The sequence below is a fragment of the Mirounga leonina genome, unplaced genomic scaffold (assembly GCF_011800145.1).
Source record: "Mirounga leonina isolate KUSES-001 unplaced genomic scaffold, KU_Mleo_1.0 Mir_93, whole genome shotgun sequence".
NCBI lineage: Eukaryota > Metazoa > Chordata > Mammalia > Carnivora > Phocidae > Mirounga > Mirounga leonina.
This window is the reverse complement of record NW_023270854.1, coordinates 45282376-45289198: the sequence shown is the minus strand read 5'-3', so window position 1 is coordinate 45289198 and position 6823 is coordinate 45282376. Positions and strand designations below refer to the sequence as shown.

At 36.4% G+C, this 6823-nt stretch overlaps 1 protein-coding gene across 5 annotated transcripts in view; it reads right to left on the bottom strand.

Annotated features, from left to right (window-relative positions):
- ZNF521 (zinc finger protein 521) overlaps positions 1–6823 on the bottom strand; it is a 274395-nt gene that overhangs the window by 238763 nt on the left and 28809 nt on the right. The window lies entirely within an intron of this gene.

Sequence of the window (6823 nt, the reverse complement as noted above, 5' to 3'; positions counted from 1 at the left end):
CTTTGCCAACAGAACTAGCTGTTAAAGTACTTGATTTTGGGGTGGAACCAGCCAGCCTTTAATTTACCACAACCATATAACACATGTACAATCACTTTCACTTCTTAAAAAAATTCTTTGGGAAAAAAAAAATCCAGATGTTGCAAAGTCTTCAGTTCACAAAACCTACTGAAGCTTCCAAGAAGTCTCATAATTTTTAAAATCAAATTAAGTGAACACATCATTTGATCTGATGTGCAGCATCTACTCCTCAATTCAGTTCATTTTCCTCAAAAACGTGAACCTGTGCAGTAATAATATTTGTAACGGAGCCACAAATATGGCTAAGGTTTTAAAAATCTGGCCTACAAACATGCTCCCCCAAAGTCTGACAGCCTTGCTGTCATATGCATCTCTACTTACTCATCTTACCAAGAGTATGGCGGGCCAGAGGGTTAAGAACTAATACAATGCTATTCAGGTTTTTCTGCATTTACACCCAGGCAATTCGCATTAATGATGTGAAAGAACACTTAACAGACAACTCAAGTTTGCAAATTAGCAGGAAAGAAGAGAAAAATGACTCAGAACAAGCATACAGTATTACCAAATGCACTTTACACATTTATCCTGTTAAGTGTAGCTTAGTTTTGATGATTTACAATGCTGGTTCGTACTCAGTTTTGTAAGCATAATAAAGTCTCCGTAATCTCAGCCTTCCCCATAGCACCCTGCTATTAAATCTTTGCTGAGAAGTGTGATGAGACCCCTCTGGCTTCCAGCCCTCCCCACCCCCTGAGGGATTTGGCAAGAAATGATAGGGTTTGTGGATTAGTAAAATGAGAGGTTCTCTGTGCTTTTCCTTCTTTAAATATATATTTTGATAATCTGTCTTCTGCATCAGAGAATCCCAACAGCATTAGACTGTTGATTGTCCTCCCTTCCCAGCCTCCAGGAAAAAGAGAGCAAGGCTGGGGCAGGACAGGTGGTTTCTATCTACTGCTACAATTGAAAAGTGGGATTTAATTTTTTTTTCTTTCCCCCTTCCCTTTATTCCTTCAAGCAGGGATGATACATAACTTACTTACACATGTTGGATTGCAAACGAGAAGAAAATTGCACCATGAGACAAAAAAGAAAGAACTCCTCTTGATGGGAGCTCCTTCATCCCTACCTATCCTTAGGGACTGTTTTGTTTCCTAGATCAGGGTGCTTGTCCAGAATAGTGCCCACATTCCAGAACACCTCTCAGTGATGAATTATGTGTATGATCCCTTAGAACTCTAGGTCCCCAGTGGCTGAGTCCAGTCGAGGTTACTAATATCTACATATGAACTGATCTGGGGCATACTTAATCCACATGATGAGTTTCAAATCTGGGTCTAGAATTGGTCATCTTGCTCCATATTTGAACTTCATCTTCTAAGGCTCGGTCTACTTTGGGGTCACTTGGCAAGGCTATAGGAGGATTTCAAGACTTTTAACACAGAGTGAATCAGTTTTCATCTAGGCAGGCTCCCCAAGGAATGTGCCTCACCCTTGGGGATGAAAGTCACCAAAGGAACAAATCTCAAGTTACCTAGAAACCCTCAGCTACAGGATGGAAATAGTCTGAAAACAGGGTATCTACCAGTTCTCTGACAATTGAACTACCCTCAGTAACTCCCGCAAGTGTCAATCCACAGAATACCTCAGTTTTCTGTTATTTTACAAATCAACAAGTTTTAAGAGTTCTTTCTCTCCTAATTCTACTCTACAGTTAACCCATCAGAACATTACTCAGAATTCTCTCTTTCTTCATGTAAATTGTTGACCAAAAAGTCTTCAGGTTTATGGTATAGCCAGGGAGGCCTACACATGTAAGTAAAGACTTCAAGGCTAATAGAAGGGAAGCCACAAGGAGCAAGGAAAAAATGAAGGAAGCAGAGAGAGACTGTAAACCAAGGAGAAAGGAAGCAGAGAAATAGGGACAATAAAAAAAATGAAGAGTCTTTAAGAAAGGACAGGAATCTGAGGGAATGAGCAAGGATACCAATGGGGCTAGATGAAGTTAAAAGACAGAGAAAGTGAAAAAGAACAGTGAGAGAAAGAGTAAATTAAGAGGGGAAAATGAAGCTAGAAAGACCCTCCTTGCTAAACTAACACTTTGTCCATCAGGGAGAAAAGAAAAAAAAAAGCAGCAGCAGCACCAGGAAAAGAGTTAACTCAAGAAGCAGGAAACATGAACTGGAAGAGCTGGATGTCCCAACTCATATTAAAATGATTTAATCAAAGAAGAAGGTAAAAGCATCACATTACTTTTTTTTTTTTTTTTAAAGATTTTATTTATTTATTTGACAGAGAGAGTCACAGCGAGAGAGGGAACACAAGCAGGGGGAGTGGAGGAGGGAGAAGCAGGCTTCCCGCAGAGCAGGGAGCCCGATGCGGGGCTCGATCCCAGGACCCTGGGATCATGACCCGAGCCGAAAGCAGAAGCTTAATGACGGAGCCACCCAGGCGCCCCCACATTACTTTTTTTAATTAAAATACTTCCAAGGATCTTTAATCTTTTTCAGATTAGTCTGAAGGGTACTCTTAGCCAACTCAAGTTTCAACTTCAACACCTTCAACAAATGTGAATGATTGCTGATTTCATTTCTCCCCCTTTTCTCTCTCTCTAATCCTCCACTTTTGCTTTTCCTCGTCAATCCTCCATCCTCCCAGAGAAATCATCCTGAAACAACAGCAAACAGGACCAAGTCTTATCAGATTTACCTTTCCTAAAATGTGTTTGATTGTCACAAATAAGCCTCTGTTTTCCTACCTTTGATTAAAATGTTGTGGTATGTGAGCAGAGACTAGATTCCCTACTTTTAGAAAGCTTAAGATCAAAATAAACCAAATATTTTATTAGGGTGAGCGTTTTTTTCATTTTTGAAGAAAAACAATATTTAACCCATAAATATCTTCACCATACCATGTGCTGAAAATTGAGCATTTTCTGCACTGATTATTAAAGTTGTATAATATGTAAAGGAATATGTATTGTATAATATATAAAGTTGTAAAGGAATAGTATCTTTTGCTTCTATTCTATTTCATAAAGCTGAACATAAGGATAACTATGTGGCAGAAACTCAATAAAAAATAAACACTAAATAGAATTTAAGGCTTGTTTAACAACCCACTCTCACCTAAGGTAAGATTCCTTGCTAGCATAGTATATACTAGCCATGTCAGTCAAGTCACTATGTCTTTATTCTAACAGTAGTGATGATTCTACATGAGTAAAGCTCCTTTTAAATCACCAGGTATTCCACTGAAAACAGAATCATACTAATTGTCTTGCATTTAATGGGACTTTCCAAAAATTATGCATTCTAAGGGATAAAAAATGCATCACATGAAGTCAATTAAATGTATATGAGCTAGAAAATGCAAATAAACCCAATACACACCCAATAGAATGCTAAAATTAAAAAAACTGACAACACAAATGTAAGCTAGGAAGCACAACTGGAACTCTCAGACATTGCTGGTAAGAGTGTAAAATGGTGCAACCACTTTGGGAAAAGGTTCAGAAGTTTTTCAAGTCAAACATATCCCACCACCCCTCTCCCACGACTCAGCAATTCTATCCCTACTTGTTAAATCAAGAAAAATAAAACATATGTCCACATTAAGACCTACATAGGAAGGTTCACAACTTTATTCATAAAAACCAAAAACTAAAAATAACCAAAATGTCTAGCAATGGGAGTATGGAAATAAATTATGATATATTCATATTATGGAATACTACTCAGCAATAAAAAAGAACACATTACTCATATATACAACATGGATGAATCTCACAGACATTATACTGAACAAAAGAAGCTGAACTCAAAAAAAAGAATACATACTGTGTGATCCACTTACAAGAAGTTCTAAAACTAATCTGTGGTTAAACAACTTAAAAGCTAGTTATTTCTGGTGGAGCATTATTGATCAGAAAGGGGTACTAGAGAAATTTCTAGGATGCAGGAAATTATCTCAAGAGGGATGTGGGTCATGTGGGTATATGTGTTTTGTCAAAATTCATCAAATTGTACACTTATGATTTATAAATTTCACTGTATGTAGATGTTACATTAAAATTACAGCACTAATAAACAACTGTGAAACTAATTAGTTGGTCTGCTTATCATGATGATATGAGTAAGCAACTTTGAAATGGCTTAAGGTATATTCTAGACTCAAGCAAATGAGCAAACATGTTGAGGATAATGAAGCTAGGTTTCTCACTGCCAAAGACTGTAGTAATAAATATGGAGAGGAACCTGGGATGAACCTGAAGTGTTGGACTGAATTAGAAGCATCAATATGAACACATGATTCTTATGTGTATATTATATTAAATTTACATATACACTTCCTAATTCTGTCTGCTGGAAGGCTCTATAATCAATGATATACCTACAGCAATGAGCACACCTAGTGCCCATATCTTGGTTTCTAAATACCTTTCTTCTTAAAAGAATGAGGGCTCCTTGGAAAAAAAAGGCTGATTACGGGACTGGGATAAGAATATGATGAGCCTGGGGCATTTGTGTGCAGCCGAAACTAAGGTAAGTCCTCAAATAATGATGAAGACATATGAAACCAACACAAGATCCAGTTTGAAGGGATTCCAATTGGCTAAATCTCAGGCAATCTGAGCATCAAAATAATGACAGTAATAAATTATGACCACTGAGTAAAATAAAATCCAAAAGCCCACAGTGATACAAATAAACAGATGAGTGAATGAATAAGAAAGGAAATTGTGGTAGAAGGCTAATAACTACAAAAATTTATAGAGTTAAAATGGATGTTTTATGAGGATGAGGATATTTATATGAGGTCAAAGCATCTTCCCACAAATGATTTATTACTTACAAAGGAAAAATAGTAACTTTATACTGGAGAAAGTTGGTGGGCACCACCTTGAAGAAGTATTCAATGTTAACATCATCAACATGAGGACAAATCAGCATCACATGCTTCTAGACCTAATGCACTGAGAAGAGCACAGAATCATTTTGATGGTGTTCCTGCCACAGAATGATGTAACTTGAATGTAATCACAAAGAAACAAACCCAAATACAGGCATTCTAGAAAGTAGCTGACAGATACTCTTCAAAAATGTCGTGGTCAAGAAAGACAAAGAAAGGCTGAGAGATCTTTCCAGGTAAAAGGAACAAAAGAGACATGACAAATAAATGTTGTACATGGTCCTGAATCCTAGACAAGAAAAAAAAAAGCTATAAAGGACATTATTGAAACAACTATTCAAATTTAAATATTGATCATGGATTAGATAATAATATTCTATGGTATTAAATGTGAGCTTTCCTGATTTCAAGAAGTATGCTGTGGTCATGTGAGAGAATATTTGTTCTTAGGAAATACATAAGATATATTTAGAAGGGTATGATGTCACCAATCTTCTCTCAAATGATTAAGAAAAAATTAACGAAAGATAAAGAATGATAAATAAATGGGGTGAAATGTAAATAATCATTGAGTCAGTGAATGAGGTAAATAGTGCATGGGCATTCTATGGATTACTTTTGTAATTTTTCGTTAAGTTTGGCACTATGACAAAATAAAAGTTACTAAAAATCCTAAAAACCACAAAAAATACGTATTATGGCCAATACTTATATATGCAACATCAATGCTCAAACTTAAGTTCCAACCAAGGGTTTTCTGAAAGAAAGAAGATTCTATGGCCTTAGTCACTGTAGTCCCTTCTTGAAGAGCCACAGTGCACTTTAATAAAGAAGCCTAGTTAATTGGACTTAATCCAACATTTCCACAAAAATCTGTTCAGAAACCCTGACTAAAATGGAACACCTTTTAAAATCTTACAAAAATATCAATATCCTATGGAAAACAGTTGGAGAATCACTTGTTTACTAAATATGTTTCCTATACATGGGTAATTGAAGAAAGATTTGTGCTGGGAAACAAAGAGAGAGAAAGAAAGAGAGAGTTACAGACATATGCACACAGCCAGAGAATATCAGCTTCAAATAGCAAGAGAAAAATTACATGAATCTAAAAAAATATATCTACCTAAAATGTCCCACTCAAGCTGATATAGTCTGTTCTTATAGGATGTTTCTCAAGAGGATAGAAATTTGGCAAACTGAGTTTTAGTTTTATTCAACCATTAAACTGAATATGTCGTCATGCTAATTGTTATTTTAAGTCGGATCCATCCCATGAACTGCATAGCAGAATAGCGTCCATGCCTTTGTGGGAATCTACTGTGGGCCAGGCACTGTACAAGGCTCAGAGAATACAATAACAAATAAGACACAGTTCCTGCCATCCATGAGCTCGCAGTCTAAAGAGGGACAGGGGGAAGTGAACACATGTAGTGGAAACTGTGAGATGCAATAGGCAAAGAACTTTGTGGGAACACAAAAAGGCACCAAACTCAGGCAGAGAGGCATCAAGGAAAGTTCCCCCGAGGAAGTGATATTTACATCAAAATAAGTTAACACACACTACATTTCTTTGAAAAAATATTGACAAAGGTTTTTTTTTAACTTTATTTTAACCATCATGTTAGATTCTGAACCCCCATGGCATCACTATAGTTAGAAAAAGAGAAAGAGAGAGAGAGAGAGAAGGAAAGAAAGAAAGAAAGAAAGAAAGAAAGAAAGAAAGAAAGAAAGAAAGAAAGAAAGAAAGAAAGAAAGAAAAGAAGGAAGGAAGAGAGAGAAAGAAAGAAAGAAAGAAAGAAAAAAGGGAGAAAGAGAGAAGAAGGAAGGAAGGGAGAGGAAGAGAAAGAAAGAAAGAAAGAAGAAAGAAAAAAGGAAGGAAGAGAGA